Here is an 18,221-nt window from a genome sequence, read left to right as displayed (position 1 = left end):
ATATAGACTTTAAGAAAATCCAAACTGAAATGATGGTGGAAGTGAAAAATTCAACAAGACAAATAAAAACTTTGGCAGAAAGCCCCACCAACAGAATGGATCATGCAGAAAACAGAACCGGGGTGGAAATGGAACACTCAGTAAAGGTGAACGATCAATCTTAAATATATACAAAACATACATTTACAGAAATATGAACAGAAAGGGGGAGAACTCTGGGATACCAGGAAAAGCTTTGGCTTATGAACATAGACTAACAGAAGAATGCCACAGCAAAGGCATTGAAACTCTTTCCAATAAAATTAGAGAAGAAAATTTCCCAAACCTAGAGAAAAAGTTATCTGTTTAGGTATAAGAGGACTATAATAACACTAATTAGAAAAGATCAGAAAAGAAACCCTCTATGACATAGTCAAAACATTAAAACCACAGAATAAAGAAAGGGTATTTAAGTCACAGGGAGGAGGGCTGGAGAAATGGCTCATTAGTAACAGCCCTGGCTGTTCTTGTAGAAGACTAGGGATTAACTCCCAGCACCCACAAGGTGTACACAACTGTCTGTAACACCAATTCCAGGGGGATCCCACACCTTGTCTTCCAAGGTCTCAACACAGAATATCTGTAGACCAACTCCATGTTCTGGCAGGTCCTCAACCCTCTTGGCTCAACAGCAACCAACCCTGGCAGGGGAAGGGTCTGTAACCAGGGTCTTGAGGACTGAGAAGGCAGAGCCACCCTGGGGTCAGATCTCATAGATAAGATCTTAGCCCTGGGTCTACCAACCTCATGAAACACCCGAGTAAAATGTGAAGGGTTCCTATATTTGAGTGAGAAATGCCGTTTTATTTAGCATTCTCTCCTACATGAAAGGCGACGACAGAGCAGAGGTCATCAGCCAGAGCTGTGGCTTTGTCACCAATGGAGATCTCAAGTAGCTTTACGCGTTGTCACTGGTGAAGGCGTCTCGGAGTCTTTTGCTGTCATCACTCCAGCAGCACCCCTATCGTACAGGGGTTCAGACAGAACCAAACACACACTGTAATGAGCACGAGCATACTGTGCCACAGACATTGAGGGTCACCTCTTTCACTCCACAGCGTCACAATTTAGGGAATAACAATAAATGCACAAACTACATTGATTTCATTGGCTGAAACCGACCAAGTAGTCCAGATGTCCCTCAATGGCAGGCCACTGGCAATCACCTTTTCTTTTATTCCCATCTTAATTGCTGATATGAATTCTTATATCATACCTTAACACAGCCGTGTGTGTGTATAGGCTGCAAAATAACACAGACGGGTTAAAGAGGCCTTGTGGAGGCAGAGTTGCTAGAGGTGGTTAGGTGGGAGTGAGGAAACCAGTGGGAGGGCTGAGAACAGGGCCAAGCTGTGGGGTTGAGCTGAACAACAGAGCTGCAGGGGCAGCTGGGAGGCCTCTGCCTGTTGGTCCCTTGACATGTACAGTGTGAGGTCAGATGGCGGGCCACGGGACCATTCCCATCGCAGAGGCAGGTGTGCATCTCTTCATGAGGCACAGGTGAGGCACTGCCGTCCTGATGGTTTGGTGTGCTGGGCAAACCCTCAAGCTGTCTTCCTGATATGGTTTTAAGCTGTTACTGTGCTCATAATGCTCACTTTGGTTGATTTATAAGTGAAACCCCCGGGGCTGGGGCTGCAGCCCAGTGGGCAGAGTGCTTGCCCGGCATGCTTGCAGCTCTGGGTTTGATCTTAGCCCTGCACAAACTGGGCACCATAGTGCACACTTGTAATCCCAGCTCCGGATAGGTGGGGCAGGAAGGTCAGGCACTAGATGTTATCCTTGGATGCACATTGAGTTCAAGGCCAGCCTGGGCTATATGAAACTCTGCCTATAAAACCAAATAAATGGAGGCTGATATGAAATAACAGCTCAGTGGTTAAAAGCATTTGCTGCTCTGGACCTGGGTTCAGTTCCTAACACCCACATGGCAGCTCACAACTGTATAAACTGGTGACATGACTGCTCTATGGAATTGTTAAGTGGAGGGTGTTTATTATAGATATGAGAGAGAGAACATTCAGAGGCTTCTGGAAGAGTCTAGAGCAGAGAGAGAAAGTATTAGACTAAACATGGCTAGTTGACTGGACTTGGCCATAGGAGAAGTAGGAGCAGAGCCTAGAGATGAGAGAGGGAGGGAGAAAGAGGAGAGAGGGAGATAGAGATAGATAGATAGATAGAATGATAAATAGAATGATAGATAGATAGAATGATAGATAGAATGATAAATAGATAGAATGATAAATAGAATGATAGATAGATAAATAGATAGAATGATAGATAGACAGACAGACAGACAGATAGATAGATAGATAGATAGATAGATAGATAGATAGAATGATAGATAGAATGATAGAGAATAGCCAAAATAGCAGGGTTATAAGGAGAATGCAGAGTTCAGGGGAGGGAAGCCCATGAGCTGGAGAAGTTTAGGGTAAGGGAGGCCCAGGATGCTAGGCATGGGCTTTGAGGTACTCAACAGGTACTTGTGATACTGAGGGGTCTGGAGGCCAGCATGTGCTTTGGTATGCTAATAGGCACCACAGAGAACCATAACAGTGCCTGCCATGGTGCGCTAGTGGAGGTTGCCACTTCTGATGTTGGTCCTCACCTTGCCCCTTGAAACAGGGTCACTTGTTAACTAGCTGGGTACACCAATCTAGCTGACCCACAAGCTTCTAGGAATTCTCCTGTCTCCTGCTGTGGGATGTTCTGTATGGCAAATGTGTTGCTGATTAGTCAATAAATAAAACACTGATTGGCCATTGGCTAGACAGGGAGTGTAGGTGGGACAAGGAGGAGAATAGAGCTGGGAAGTGGAAGGCTGAGTCAGAGAGACACTGCCAGCCGCCACGATGACAAACAGCATGTGAAGATGCCGGTAAGCCACGAGCCATGTGGCAAGGTATAGAAATGGATTAATTTAAGCTGTAAGAACAGTTAGCAAGAAGCCTGCCATGGCCATACAGTTTGTAACCAATATAAGTCTCTGTGTTTACTTGGTCGGGTCTGAGCGTCTGTGGGACTGGCAGGTGAGGGACTGGCAGGTGAGAGAGATTTGTCCTGACTGTGGGCCAGGCAGGAAAACTCTAGCTACAGTCTCCACTTTCCAGTTCTCTGTGGGAGCCCTGAGACCATAGACAGGTACAACCTCATCCAGCTTCATGTGGTTCTGAGGCTGTAGATGCAGGTCCTCATGAGTGTGTGGCAAGTGCCTTTACTCACTGAGCTACCTCCCCAGATGCCTGCAGTGCCTACTCCTTATTGAAATGTTTATGTCAATTCTGGTCTGGCAAGCTTTAACCCACACCTTGGACTCATTGCTTTAGGTATGAGAATTCCCTTTGGAAGACTGCACAGAGTGGCTGTGTCGTTTCATACGTAGGTTGAGGAAACCAGGTTTTCTGTTCATGGACTGCCATCATCTTGAAGGCTGATCCCAGGGGAGACTCCCCAGCTCCCTGGTCTATTCATGATGTTTGCATGTCCCTCAGACAGAAGTGAAGGTACTCAATGTAAAAAGTTGCAGGGATGTTTTGATAGGGGTGGTGGGTGCGTAGGAGATCTGGGTCGGGGCACACCCACATCACTTGCCAGTAATCCCTTCTTGTGTTCCCATGCCTGTGCTTTTTGAGGGGTCCACAAGTACATCTTTGTGGGTAGGTCAAGGTGCAGGACGTAGCCCTGAACACAGGTAGTTCACTCAGTGAAGAAAGAAAACTGAGGCAAACTGCTGTGAGCAGCATCTGAAGGGGCTGGAGTGCTGAGGAGCGAGGGTGAGAGAAGGGAGCCAGCCTCTGACAGGACGGAGGCAGGAGGAAGACTGCGAGGATGTCCCCTGGGCGGCGCTGTGGCTGGACAAGCGAGGCAGGACACAATGGGAAGGAGACCACGGTCGGGCATGGAGACAGGAGTGGAGGCTTCAGCTTGGGCTGCTGGCTAGGCCCCAGCTCTGCTCCACCAAAGCCTGGGGCATTTCCTCCTGTGGAGGCCACTGGAAGAGCCGGTCCAGCCAGCAGTCTTGGCTCTGGGGCATCTTACTGAGAAGTCACCGGCAGCTGGGCACTCCAGCAAGAAGCCATTGATGTCACTTATTCAAGTGGGATTAGCCACCCCCAGGCTCGGAGTCCTGATGTAACAAAACCTAAGGGTTTGTAAAATCATCAGATATAAAAACCTAATTGTGCACACCTTTAATCCCAGCACTCAGGAGGCAGAGGCAGGCAGAGTTCAAGGCCCTCCTGGTCTACAGAACTAGTTTCAGGACAGCCAGGGCTACACAGAAAAACCCTGTCTGGAAAGAAAAAAACAAAACCCCAAAACAAAACCAACCAACCAAACAAACAAACAAAAACCACCACCACCAACAAAATCTTAATTGCTGCATTTGTCCTGAACCTGGCTCATCCCACTCAGTGCCTGGCTTTGTTTAATTCTGCTGGAGAGTGTGGAAGCTGCGGACAGGCTTAGTGGGACCCTGGGCGAGCCTGAGCCTCAAGGTCGTGGGGGTGTTTTGCCCTGATTGTGCAGAAATCTGATTCTCACCATGGTTGTACCCAGCTGTGTGCTAGGCAACCACTCACGTTCACTATTGTGCCACGAGGGTCAGGAGGAAAGGTGACAGTGGAGGACAAAGCGACTGCTAACGGATGGCTGCTTAGTCTCCATTGCCCTAGTGCATCCTGGGAGGAGGAGGAGCAGACTGCTGGGCTACAGTGCAGACACAGGAAGGAGACCCTGCTCAGCTTTACTGTGGCTCTAGCTTAGGAGATGCTTATTCATGTAGGTGGTTGTGCGCATGCGTGTGGCATGTGGGATGTGTGTGTATGTGTGGTGTGTGTGTGTGCATGTGGTATGTGTGTGTGCATGTGGTGGTGTGTGTGTTGTGTGTGCATGTGTTGTGTGTGTGTGTGTGTGTGCGCGCGTGTAGTATATTCTCAGAGAGGATAGGCGTTGACATCAGGTGTCTATCACTCTGTGCTTTGTTTTTGGGAACAGATCTCTCTCGCTGAACCTAGAACTTAATGATTTAGTGGGGGTGGCTAGCCAGCAGGCTTCAGGCGTCCTCTGGTGCTGTGGGGTGTCTTTCTGTGTGCTGTGAATATGTGTTGCTCCCACTGGCTAATAAATAAAGTGTTTTTGGCCTATGGCAAGGCAGCTTAGAGGCAGGCGGGAAATCCAAGCAGAGAGACAGGAAGAAGAAAGAGAGAGAGATGCAAGCCCAAGGAGTAACATGTAATGGGACCCGGGTAAAGCCACGGAACACGTGATGATACATAGATGAATAGAAATGGGTTAATTTAAATTAGAAGAGCTAGCTTGTAAGAAGCCTGAGCCGTAGGCCACATAATTTACAATTAATATCGAGCTTCTGAATTATTATTTTATAAGTGGCTGAGGCAGGGTCGGGCTACACTTTGGTTCAGCATCCCCAGGGTTGGGATTATAGGTGCATGCTGCTTCACTCAGCCAGGTGCTCACACCTGCACACCAAGCACACTTTCCCGACTGAGCCATCGCCCCACACTCCTAGGTAGCTCCTGGCCACAGTCTTCACTCTGCTCCTTGGTCCTTCACTCTCTTCAGCTCACTCCAGGCTCAGCCCCAAGTCCCTCCTGATCCCTTGCACTGCATCGGCTCTCACAGCCTCTGAGTCTTCTCACTGCCCAGCTTCCAACACTCTTTAACCAGAGAAGGCTCTCTCACACTCATCATGGCGTGTGCCACGCTCTTGTCCCCTACCTTCAGGGGCTGCCATGAACTGATGACCATGACTCCTCCGACACCCACTCCACACCTCTTGGAGAATCAACAGAGCCTCTTAAAGGCAGAGCAGTGTGAGGAGACTTCCTGGCTCCGGTGCCAGCTCTGTTACCTGTTGGCCATCTGACCTTGGTGAGGGGCTTAACTTCTCTGCACTCAGGTTTCCTGTGTATAAAATAGGGGTGAATCTGGGTGCGATGGCTCACATTTGCACTCTCAGCATTTGGAAGTTAGAGACAGCAAAATCTGGAGTTCAAAGTCAGCCTAGGCAACTTAGTGAATTTAAGGCCAGCCTATGCTATATGAGACCCTGTCTCTGAGGGGGAGGGGGAGGGGGAGGAGGAGGGAGAGGGGGAGGAGGAGGTGGAGGAGGAGGAGGAGGAGGGGGAAAGTGCAATAACAGTCTCCAAATCCTTGTGACTGAAGATTAAATGAGATAGATGTGGAGAGTGCTCGGCTCAGTGATTGGTTGCTTACCATGGTGCTTCTGTCCCAAAGACTGATCAGGAAAGGCTGAGAGACCAATCCACCCTTCTGGTAATTACTCAGTAACACACAGCAGTGTCTGTTTGACATTCCCCTGCCTGCACCCTGCCTCTGCCACCTTGGCCCAATATTTTGGCATCTAACAGCCACCCTTAACTATTTCCAGTGACCCGAAGTCCCATCAGAACTCCCCATACAACCCTATATTGTTTGTCCACGATTGTCTGACAAATCAAATGACCTCAACCTCTGCTGCCTAAAACAACCGTCCATTCTGAACCAGTTCCCATGGCTTGGGGGCCCATCATAGCTCCACAGGCTTTCTCTCTACTCCTTGGCAGAGAGTTGAGGCGTCTACCAAGCTCAGTCTTGCCTGAAGCTCACCTGGGGAAGGGTTGGCTCAGGGGTCCCACAGCTGTAGACAGTTAAGCTCTGTGTGGCTGGAGGACTTGGGGCCTCATTTTCATGCCAGCTGCAGGCTGACAGCTGGGGCTGCTGAGCGCCTTGCTATGCGGGGTTCCTCAATATGGCTGCATGCTTCCTCACTGCCAGGGAAGGCGGCAGATGCTTTAGCAAGAGGACACCAGTACTGCATGACAAGCACACAGTCACGTTTGCTCATTTACCTCCTCGCCTTCCTGTGTTCTGCTTGTTAAAAATCAAGAGGCAGACACTGCCCAAGCTCAGGAGAACGGACCATATGAGGGGCCAGCTCACGCTGAAGCGGGGTGGGCCACACGAGGTATCGATACAAGGACGCAGGGATGGGGGGTGACCTGTCTGCCACAGGCCCCAGCTCTCTCTTTCTGCCTGAGAGGCTGTCTGTGTTCCAAGATCTCCTCCTCTTCTCTCTCCTCTCCTTTTCTTCCTTCTCCTCTTTCTTCCTTCCCTTCCTCCTGTTTCTTCTTCCCCTTCTTCTTTCCTTCCTCTTCCTCTCCTCCTCTCTTCCATCTCCCTCTCCCTCCTTGTCCTCCTCATCTTCATCCTCTTTTTTGTTTTTTGTTTTTGTGTGTGTGTGTTTTGGAAACACTGCCTTACGATGTAACCTGGTTTAGACTATAATTTTCCATCCTCCTGGTTCAGCCTCCCAAATTCTGGGATTACATGCCCAGCATTCAGGTTCCATTTTGCATGCCTCCCATGCTTCTGGAGACTTGTTGCACCCCAGTCCTGTGTTGGGCTCTAGGGTAACTAAAATGAACAGCACAGTCCAGTCCACCGAGTCATCACCTCCAAAGAGCTCTGGGCAGCACCCATAGCTTGTCTGTATGACACGGTGCCTTGTTCCTTTGTCCCGACAATAGCACTGTTTGTATAAACACTTCTGTCTCGTTGGGATCCCAGCCTCCACAGTGCCAGGGTAAGTCTGGGTCAAGGTCGACACTTGCTTTGAGTCTAGGCATGAGAACAGAGCTCTGACTACTTGCTGGGTCCGAACTGGACTGTTTCTTTTTTAAGTTCATCAGTGAGAAATGATCAATTTGCGTTCAGAAGCAGGTACAGGGCCTTCCAGAAGCCACAGTGAATCCAAGTGACCAGGCCCTGGTTCTCTCTGTGATATGATGCTTGTCCTGGGCACAGGAAGCAACAGCTGACAGCAGGGTTTGATTTTCCCACTTAAAGGCAGGGATTGCCATCTGCAGCTGCTCAGCCCTACTTCTCTTTTGGCCCAGAGGGGGGCATCCTGTTCTCTTGGTCTAGGCTTTTTCTGGCTAGGCTGTGTCTGGATCTGATTATCACTTGCCTGGAGTGGGATGATGGGACAGACAGCACTATTTCCCTGAAGGAAGGGAGGGGAAGCAGGCTGGAACGTCCTTGCAGTGTGACAGTCAGTACAAAGTGACAGAAGAATGATCTGCTGGCAGAGGACAGAGCCAAGCAGGTGTTAGGTCTGGACTCTACTGGGCTCATTCATGGGTTCATTGTATTGAAGGGGAAATCATGTCTGGAAGAGGCAAGGGGAGCTTGGGAAGGTCACATGGTAAACCAGGGTAGATGGTCCTCACAGTCTGGTTCTTTCTTATGCTGTTGTATCGCCATCTCAAGGCTCTGCAATGTATAATTTCTGGTTTTACGTCATCCTTGGGGAAGTGAGATGAAGTTGAAAGATCTGGGGTAGGGGCAGGACTTAGTTCAGTAGCCTTCTGGAGTTGCTAGGTGTCTAAGCTTCAGGGCAGGTTGGGACTTTAGATATCTAGTGGAGAGTGGGTTAGCCTTCCATTCCTGCCTATAGATGCAAATGATAGTGTGGAATGATGCATGAGAACTACGAGGTGATATTCTAGTTAGAAACAAGAGGCAGCCAGTCCCTAAGATAGGTCCGGGTCAGAGACTGGGCTCTGGGAGCTCTATTAAGCTAGGCTCAGCCTCTTGTTTTCCATGGGTCAGTTAAACAAAGTACCGGTTAAAAAGCTAAGAGAGATTTATTCTATGTCGCCATATTGGGAAGATCTTCAAATCTTGAGGAGATTCCAAAGCCAGACAATACTTAGAGCATGACTGGGCTAGCATGTGGGTTTCCTTCTCCACTTCTGATGGTCTCTCCAGATGTACAGGGATCCAGGACACGCCTACAAAGCCCTGTCTTCCTGAGAAGGTACTCCCTGTTGAAGCCAGAGGGTGTTCTTGGTAGCCAATGTCTGGCTAATAGGGACTATTGCTTAAGTTACAGCTAGACTTAAACCCCACACCATGCTGTGGCCCTGGAGGAGGGCTGGACTTCCTGTGAGACGGTGAGGGTCCCCATGGTACCTGGGATCCCACAATGAGGCATAACATCTGGCAGACATGTTGGGGCAGAGGCAGATCCTAACCTCTTGGGCTGTGGGCTGAGGCCCAGGTTATCTGCCCTGGACAATGGACACCCATATTTGGCCCTGCTGAGCAGTGCCCTGGCTTGTCACACCCACAGGAACACAATGCTTGCAATTGCATAATGGACTTTGCTTGGAGCCTGAGGGGCTGGCTGGAAGTAACAGGCATGGTTCAGGTGTGGCATGGGATGAGGGGCTGTGCCTTGCTGCCAAGGGCCCATCTGGGAGGAGGGAGAGGTGGGCCCACTCTCCCAGGAGCCTTCTCCCAAGGTCAGAATGCTCCTCACTGCCAGGGAGGCGTCAACAGCCTCTTTGTACTCCACAATGGGAGAGAGGATGATGCCTGGGGGGATGGCCGCCCTGGACGCCTGTAATAGTTTCCTTGTGGAAACAGGGGTGACAAGGTTTGTCCAGGAACAGAGAGGCCCAGCTTTGTTCTGAGAGCTGGGGTGCAGGTTAGTGGACCAGATCCCTGGGAGTGTTGAATTCCCGAGTTTGAAGCAGTTCAGAGTTCGTAGCACTATTCCTAATAACCAGCCAGATCTAGGAGCAGGTGGAAGATTTTATTCAAGGACCAGGCAGGGGAGAACTGGAGCTCACATTTGAAAGACCTTCCGCCCAGCAGGCCTGGTGCTGGGTTTTCCCTGGGGCTGGATCATGGCATCTGTGCTGTGGGCTGCTTAGGCATCTCCAGGGGCTGCCCCCCCTTTTTAACTTTAACTTTTTTTTTTTTTTTTTTTTTTTTTTTTGGTTTTTTCGAGACAGGGTTTCTCTGTGTAGCTTTGCGCCTTTCCTGGAACTCGCTTTGGAGACCAGGCTGGCCTCGAACTCACAGAGATCCGCCTGGCTCTGCCTCCCGAGTGCTGGGATTAAAGGTGTGCGCCACCACCACCCGGCCCCTTTTTAACTTTTAGCTGCATTTATTTTATGCTGAATTTATTCCCGTGCCATAAGTTTTTGTTTCTTCAGTTTCTTCTGGGATATCTTCTTCTTCTTCTGCGCAACCTCCTCTTCTGGCTTTGGAACAATTTGTTCCTTTTCAGTGAGGATCATCTCGATGTGGCAGGGGGAGCTCATGTACAGGTTAATCCAGTCATGAGCTCTGTAAGTCCATCGGTGCATCTTAGGTCTTTGTTCACCTGGACGTGCTCAATGACTGGAGAATCTGCATCTAAACCCTTAAGTTCAGCATCACTCTCTGCATTTTTAAGCATGTGCAGCAAAAATTCAGCACTCTTTTTAGGCCACCGGCCTGTGTCCAGCCCCACTGTTTGGCCTGGGCGCACCTACCGACTCCACCATTATACCCCGGAAAGGCACACATTGCTTCTTTAAAGTGACATCTTTCAGATATTTGGTGACTTCAGATATGCATACCCTTGGTGGCCTAGGCAGTTTCACGGGTGTTCTTAAAGTGAACCCGAAGATTTGAACATCTTGATCTGAATGATTTTGTAGGGTTTTCTGGGTCAAGAGAGTAGTGAACCATCTTCACAGGTCACCTCAGGCCACTAACAGGAAGAGCCAGGGGCTGCTGCCTTTTTTTGTTTTTCCTGATTTGATCATAGTTGTATCTATCATGGCGCCTCTGATGTTACTGTAGATGGCAGAGTCACAGCCTGGGCCCTGGCAGCCCAAACACACCAGGCTCAGCCACCTTCCTCAACAGGCTGGTTAGAGGACAGTGAATGCAGAGAAAGGAGATTTGTGTGGTCACTGAGAAGGGAACAAGTGCAGGTGCCGTGGATGTCCCCACAAGTCCGTCTTCGGGGTCCTGACAGGAGGTCCAGGTTTAGACAGGAGACCAAAGGTGGGCATAGTTCAGACCAGGCCAAGTGTGTTCCCACCAGTCACTGACCCACCATTGTTCCAGTTCCAGTTTGCAAGACGACAGAACTATGTCAGATCTCTTCCTGTGAGACGTGCCCTCCTCTGGCTGGCACTGGGCTCCTGTTATGCCCGCGTCGCAAGCCCCCCCCCCCCCCCCCCCCCCCCCCCCCCGACAAGACCACCAAGGAGCTGACTTCCCATGCAAAAACAAAAGATCTCTTTATTCAAACCCGGGCAGGGACTTCATCTGACACTCAGTTACAGCAAGTGAAGGAGGAAGCCCGGAGCACTTATTACAAGGGGTTTGTAGAGGAAAAAGTTTACATGCAGTAGGTTACATATCTTAGTGTCTTAGTGTGGTGGTATTGTGTTCCCCAAAATATTGTGCACCCTAATAATCTTATCTGGGGTCAGAGAACAGAATAGCCACTAGACAGACATAGAGGCCAGAAAATGGTGGTACTCGCACCTTTAATCCTAGCATTCTGGAGGCATGGATCTCTGTGAGTTCAAGGCCACACTGGAAATAGCCAGGCATGGTGACTCACGCCTTTAATCCCAAGAAGTGAGCCTTTAACCCCAGGAAGTGAGCCTTTAATCCCAGGAAGTGAAGGCAGAAAGCAAAAAGGTATTTAAGGCATGAAGACCAGAAACTAGAAGCTTTTGGCTGGTTAAGCTTTCAGGCTTTTAGCAGCAGTTCAGCTGAGATCCATTTGGATGAGGACTCAGAGGCTTCCAGTCTGAGGAAACAGGATCAGCTGAGAAATTGGCAAGGTGAGGTGGCTGTGGCCTGTTCTGCTGCTCTGGTCTTCCAGGGTTCACCCCAATACCTGGCTCTGGGTTTGTTTTTAATTAATAAGAACTTTTAAGATTCCTGCTACATCTTAGGATTGGACGAGGGGGCTAGGGGTGAGGTAGTTCTTTGAAGTTATTGGCTGAACTATAAGCATGAAATTTCTAATGGCTGACAGGATGCAGGGCATCTATAGAGACATCCTTTTTTTTTTTAAACTCCTGTATCCCGTTTTACTGGGTAGAGAATATACATTTAGATTTATTGTTCCAGCCCTATTCCCATGTGAGTTCAGTCTCCAGTCAGCTCTGAGTTTAGTCTCAGATCAGCTCTGAGTCAGTCACCTGTCAACAGATACCTCAAGACGGGGGCTGACTCTCCAGAGGACTGCTGACTTTTCCCCTTCAGCTCCCAGGCCTGAGATTCTTGGGAAAACTATAACTTCTTGGGGTCTATTGTTTCCAAAGTCTGATAGCCAAAGGCAGGGGCACATGTATCTTTCCTTCAGTTATCTTTGCTTCAGCCAGGACAGTAACACCGTGCCAGTGTGTGTGTGTGCGTGTGTGTGTGTGTGTGTGTGTGTGTGTGTGTGTGTGTGTGTGTGTGTGAGAGAGAGAGAGAGAGAGAGAGAGAGAGAGAGAGAGAGAGAGAGAGAGATCATTATAATATTATAAAAGATAGATTATAAAGAGCCCAAAGTCATCGAGAGTGTCAACATGGCTTTGGAACCAGATGGAGTCAGTCTAGAGCTCCGTTTGGTGTTAGGGAGTTATGGTCTCAGTGGTCTATAGTTGGGAGCACCTGCCTTCCAGCATCCATACTTTAACTTTGCAAGCCAGAAGCCCAGCAGACAAGACAATGGGAACCTGACATCCCTTTGACTACCACGTAAAACTTTTGGAATATATTCTTAGCAGGATGCTAGCTGTCACCAACCCAAAAGCTTAGAATGTCACCAGACCGCATCTGAAACCTGGGGCAGATTTCTCACTGTGCTGTGTAGCTCACCTACTTCGTGTCCGCTCTGACATAATTGCCAACATGCCTTGATTTAAAACTTTCTTTTGTTCTGTGACTAGAAAAGCTAATGTGATCCATTCCATGCTGGACCATGTCATTTTGGACAACCCTAGGCTGTATTCCCAGGCTTCAGTCACTAATTTTTGGCTCAGAACAAACTGGACTGCTGTGTGGATGCTGGAACCAAAACCAGGTTCTCTGCCAGAGCAGCCAGTGCTTTTAACTGCTAAGCCAACTCTCCAGCCCCTTATTAAACTCAGATCTGGTGGCAAGTTCTTATATCTGAGCCATCTCTCTGGCCCTGAGACTCTGGACACACATATTCTCTCTCTCTCTCTCTCTCTCTCTCTCTCTCTCTCTCTCTCTCTCTCTCTCTCTCTCTCTCTCTCAGCAGCCGGTCCCTGTGTTTGGATGTAGCATAAGGCCTGTATGAGTTTATCTAATTAGCTTTCTACAGCCTCTTAGCACACCACCCTGGGAAAAACAGAGCCCTGACTTTTTATAGAGAAATGTATGTAGTTTTAGTTGATTTTGGTTTGGGATTACAAGAAAAGTTCAGTTAGCTCATGATTTTGTTGCTTGGAGGAGCCAAACAGCCTGGGACTGGCATCTGGTACAACATGGAGGGAGGTGATGCGGGAACAGCAGCGTGCAGGAGGGTCCACGGCTGTGAGTGGCCTCCCTTTGTATAAACTCAGTCTTGTGAGAGCTATCCAGGCCTGAGAGTACTTTTTCAGTCCCTTAGAGGCAGTGCTTTGGTGACCCCATCACCCTCCCCTGTGCCCTACCTCTTAAAGCCCTCCACCTCTCAGTATTGCTATATGGAGGGTCACAGGAGTCTTTAGGGGGCACAGGCAAACCACATCCCCATCCTAGCCATGGATGGTGTGACCTTTGGCCCACTCCTAACCAAAGAAAGGTTTGGTAGTGTGACTTGAGTGAGAGTGTCCTCCAGAGGCGCCTGTATTTAACCACTTGGTCCCCAGTTTTTGGTGCTTGTGATTTGAAGAATGACTCCCATAGGCTTATACGTTTGCACACTTGGGCCCCAGTTAGTGCAAGTTTTGGGGAAGGATTAGGAGGTGTGGCCTTGTTGTAGGGGGTGTGTCACTGGGGGTGGGCTTTGGGAGTTTAAAAGCCTATGTCATGCCCAGTCTCTCTCTCTCTCTCTCTCTCTCTCTCTCTCTCTCTCTCTCTCTCTCTCTCTCTCTCTCTCTCTCTCCCTCTCCCTCTCCCTCTCCCTCTCCCTCTCCCTCTCTCTCTCTCTCTCCCTCCCTCCCTCCCTCTCTCCCTCCCTCCCCCTCTTCCTCTTCCTCTCCCTCTCCCTCTCCCTCCCTCCCTCTCTCCCTCTCCCTCTCCCCCTCCCTCTCCTCCCTCTCCCTCTCCTCTTTCTGCCTGCTGCTTGAGGATCAGGATGTGATGTTCTCAACTAACTCTACAGCACCATACCTGTCTGTTTTGCATCATGATGACAATGGACTAGCCCACTGAAACTTGTGAGCAAGCCCCCAATTAAATGCTTTCTTTTATAAGAGTTGCCATGGTCATGGTATCTCTTCACCTCAATAGAACAATGACTAAGACAGTGAGTGTAGTTTGGGGGGCCTTTAAGTGTGGCCCTGCTAGAGGAAGTATGTCACTGGGTAAAGGTGTTGTAGAATATTATTTTAAGATGTGTTACATTCATTTATGCTATGGAACATTTACTTAATGATGCAAAGATGTGCTGCATTCTTTTATGTGGCATTTGTTTAACTCTATGAAGCTGTTTACTTTGCCTGCCTAAAACACCTGGTTGGTCTAATAAAGAGCTGAATGGCCAATAGCAAGGCAGGAGAAAGGATGGTGGAGCTGGAATGCAGAGAGAATAAATAGAAGGAGAAAAAGAGAGAAAAAAAGGATCAAGGAGCAAGAAGAACAAGGAGAGGAGGACGCTAGGGGCCAGCCACACAGCCACACAGCCACACAGCCACCCAGCCAGCCACAGAATAAGAGTGAAAGTAAGATTACAGAAGTAAGAAAAAGAAAAAGTCCACAGGCAAAAGGTAGACAGGATAATGTAAGTTGAGGAAAGCTGGCAAGAAACAAGTTAAGCTAAGGCTGGGCATTTTTAACTAAGAATAAGCCTCCATGTGTGCGCTTTATTTGGGAGTTGGGTGGTGGGCCCCCAGAAGAGCTAAGAGAGCCCAGAGAGTAAAAAATAACCAACTACAGAAAGGATTTCTGAGCTAAAAGATTCCTGTCATTTCCAATGGCTTTCTCTCTGCTTCATGCTTCTGGTAAAGGATATGAGCTCTCAGTATCCTGCTCCAGCTACTGTGCCTGCTGATGACTGCCACATCATCTCATCATCATGAATCCTTATCCCTCTGGAACCATAAGATGAAACAAACACTTCCTTTTATAAGTTGCCTCGGTCATGGTGTTTTATCACAGCAATAATAAAGTAATTACTACAGGTACCAACTCACACTGCCTTGCTCAGAGCAAGAGTTTGAACTCAGCAGAGCAGACCAGTTTTCTCTGTCTCTCTCTTTCTCTTCCCCTTGTCTCTCTTCATGCTAGGAATTGAACCCAGGACCTTGCAATGTGGAATAGGCATCCTACACTGAGCTACATCCTTCCCCCACTGGTAATATTTTCTTGCTACAGGGTAGGGATGAAGCTCACTCTTCACTGGGCTTGATGATGCATACAGTGATGACATACTTTACTTGCTCTTCTTCTCACAGCCTCATTCAGCCTCATTGCTGATGGGTGCAAGTGGGCATTCCATTCTCAGCGAGGTCTCACTGTCACCAGAGGTGGAAGAGAAACTGGTGGCTACTCCCATCTTGCAATGCCTTTTTGAGTTTCAATGATGCTGGCTGGGGCTGGAGGTTCAGTGCCCCTCTGCCCCCAGCTGACATCAGAAGAGGAAGTGAAACTTCCTGGTATCAAATCTCACTTTGCACCATCTCATTAGGTCTTGTGGCTGCGTGGTAGCTGAGGTTCAGTTCCCTACGCAATGCTACTACCTTTTAGGGAAGTTGGAGTGCTGCCTGCTTCTGCCAGGCAGAGAAGGGACTGTTAGCTCCCTGTTCAATCTTATAATGTCACCTAACATGATGACCCAATTGTGCCTGACTTCTGTGAAAGGAGAGGGTGGGTAGAGCACCCCCCTCTGCCCTAGGTGGTTCTGTAGAAACTGCCAAGGGCAGGTTGTGTTTGGCTGGAGTAAGGAGAGTATTGCTAAAGTTTTCTATTGTTAGGCTCTTTACCCCCTGCTCCTTTGGCCGCAGAGAACAGGCTTTTCTTAGAATTGTCTGTCTGTGCCTGTTAACAGCTCTGGGTTGGAAATTTCTGTAGTGCTCTATCCAGAAGACCTGAGAAGCAATGAGAGACACCAGAGGACTTACTGTGGGGTGTGTTCAAGTCCACCTTTCAGGGTCTTCCTAGTCTTGCATTCTGTTCAGGTTTTCCATCATTAAAGAGAAGACTGCAGGGTTGGAGAGATGGCTCAGCATTTCAGAGCACTGGCTGCTTTTCCAGGGGACCTGGGTTCAGTTCCCAGCATCCATATGGTGGCTCACGATTGTCTATAACTCCAGTCCCTTCTTCTGGCTTCCATGGGTACCAGGCATGTGTGTGGTACACAGACATACATGCAGGCAAAACACTCATGCACATAAAATCAATTTTAAAAAGAGATAGAGGAGGAGATGACGGCTCCACCCAGGTGGAGTTAGAAAGCTGCACAGTTGTTTTCACATGAAGCAGCTTTCTCAGCCCTGGTTAGAGAAGCTCTTCAGTGCAGAGACTCAGAACCAGTCCAAGAGGATGGTGAAGCCCTCCAAGGCTCAACACACACTGTGGAAGGGGGGCAGAAGGAATGTGAGTGTTGGAGGACAGGGAGGAGGCCTGTGATCTGTTGTGTTATGTACCTAACACACAAGCAGCTGTGGTTAACTGTACCAGAACAAGCCAGCAGGACCGGTCACCATTCTGATTGGACTGTGTGGGTTACCAAAATAAATGAATGAAAAGTAAATAGGAGGGGGCATGCTGGCGGTTCCTGGGGGAAAGTGGGAGGAGGAAGTTGCAGGTGGATATGGTCAAGCTACATGACCACCATTCCAGGTTCAATCACTGGATGGAGGGATCCACACAGCTGTGGTTCATCATGGTGAAAAGATACAGGCTACGATCAGGAATAGGAAGAGATGTACAGAGCAGAGTTCAGGGAAAGCCATGTGGGAGTGGGGCGTGGGGGCTCTCGCTGTTCTCGTTCAGGGGAGTCACGTGGACAGTGCTCACTTCTAACGACTTGTGCTAATGCCACAACCTCACCACAGTGCGGCTGCTAGCATTGGCCACCAACTTTTGTTTCTGTTATTCAACCAGCTGATACCATGTGACTCAAGGCTTCCGGAGTCAGTCACTTGGGGAGCCAGACAACATGGTGATCGAAAGATCCTAGGGTGAACAAAGACACTCGGGCAGAACCTTTCAAAGTCTCAAAGGGAATCTTCCGGAAGTCAGAGGCAAAGGGCCAGCTCCCTCTTTGGGCAAGGCTGACCCTGGCTTGCTGTGCTGCTCCTTCTATGTCAACTTGACACAAGCTAGAGTCATTTGCGAGCAGGGAACCTCGCCTGAGAGAATGCCTCCACCAGATTGGCTTGTGGACAAGCCTGTAGTTGATTGTGATGATTGATGTGGGAGGCCCAGCTTATTATGGGTGGTGCCATCCCTAGGCTGGTGGACCTGGGTGCTGTAAGAAAGCAGGCTGAGCAAGCCATGGGGAGCAGGCCAGTAAATAATCATCTCCTGCCTCCAGGTTCCTGCCATGCTTGAGTTCCTGCCCTGGCTTCTCTGGATGATTGACTACAAGCTGTAAGATGAAATTAAACCTTTCCTCCCCAGCTGCTTATGGTCACGGTGTTTAACACAGCAATGGAAACACTGACTGAGACATTTTCCTGGAGTCTATGGCATCCCCTGTGTTATTTGTTTGTACACCAGGACAAGCTCACATCACACCTAATATAGTTTGTGTCCAACTCACCATCAAACACAACAAAGCGAACAACAGACTTGGATGAAGGAACAGCACCACAAATGCACTCAATGAGGAAGCGGGTGTCATTTTACCTTGTGCATTTGCCAAATGTCTTCGGTCTTGCCTGACTTTGTTGTCTGATCTGGTGCTGACATGTGTCTACTTAGCTGTTGGCATCAGTACCATGTGGGAAAGGAGCTGTGACACCGGACCCGGCTGATGTGCGTAGTACATATGTGCACTGTTGTCTTAGTTAAGGTTTCTATCGCTGTGATAAAGCACTGTAACCAAAGGCAACCTGGGGAGGAAAGGATTTGGTTTGGTTTGTTTTTTCCCCATACAGTTCCATTATTACTGTGATTCAGAGAAGTCAGGGCAGGAACTCAAGGCAGGGACCTGGAGGCAGCAGCTAAAGCAGGAACATGGTTCCCAGCTTGCG

The 18,221-nt window shown here is 49.0% G+C and overlaps 1 protein-coding gene and 1 pseudogene across 1 annotated transcript in view; one reads left to right on the top strand and one right to left on the bottom strand.

Moving 5' to 3' along the window:
• Positions 1–18,221, top strand: part of Lyzl4 (lysozyme like 4) — a 61,757-nt gene that overhangs the window by 16,355 nt on the left and 27,181 nt on the right. The gene's annotated exons all lie outside the window — the stretch shown is intronic.
• LOC128101533 (60S ribosomal protein L17-like) lies at positions 10,038–10,971 on the bottom strand (annotated as a pseudogene).

Source organism: Peromyscus californicus, unplaced genomic scaffold (genome assembly GCF_007827085.1).
Source record: "Peromyscus californicus insignis strain IS unplaced genomic scaffold, ASM782708v3 Scaffold_11__1_contigs__length_118956290, whole genome shotgun sequence".
NCBI lineage: Eukaryota > Metazoa > Chordata > Mammalia > Rodentia > Cricetidae > Peromyscus > Peromyscus californicus.
This window is presented reverse-complemented; position numbering and strand designations above follow the sequence as displayed.